The following is a 349-nucleotide window of genomic DNA, read 5'->3' on the forward strand; positions in this document are numbered from 1 at the left end:
TATCGTGTATGTTTAAATGTATACACTATATAGTATATCATGTATTTAAAAACTACTATCAAAGAAATGCTTATTCTGACAATCACCATTAAATTATCATTGTCGTAAAAATTTTCACAATATCATTTTTACCATTACCAGCGTTATCAGCATCACGCTCAACGGAGTCTGCATAATAGACACTATGTAAAACAACCCCGCTGAAGGCCCACTCCGTCGCGGCTATGAGATCCAAGAGCGTTTAAGTTCATTGCGTCGGATCAGAAGACCTGTCGAGCGCCAGAGAGAAACGGGAGAGGGTTTTTCCCTCTGAGATGAAGACGTCGTTACGCACTTATAGGCAATTACG

The sequence above is a fragment of the Penaeus monodon genome, chromosome 22 (genome assembly GCF_015228065.2).
Source record: "Penaeus monodon isolate SGIC_2016 chromosome 22, NSTDA_Pmon_1, whole genome shotgun sequence".
In the NCBI taxonomy this organism is placed as follows: Eukaryota; Metazoa; Arthropoda; class Malacostraca; order Decapoda; family Penaeidae; genus Penaeus; species Penaeus monodon.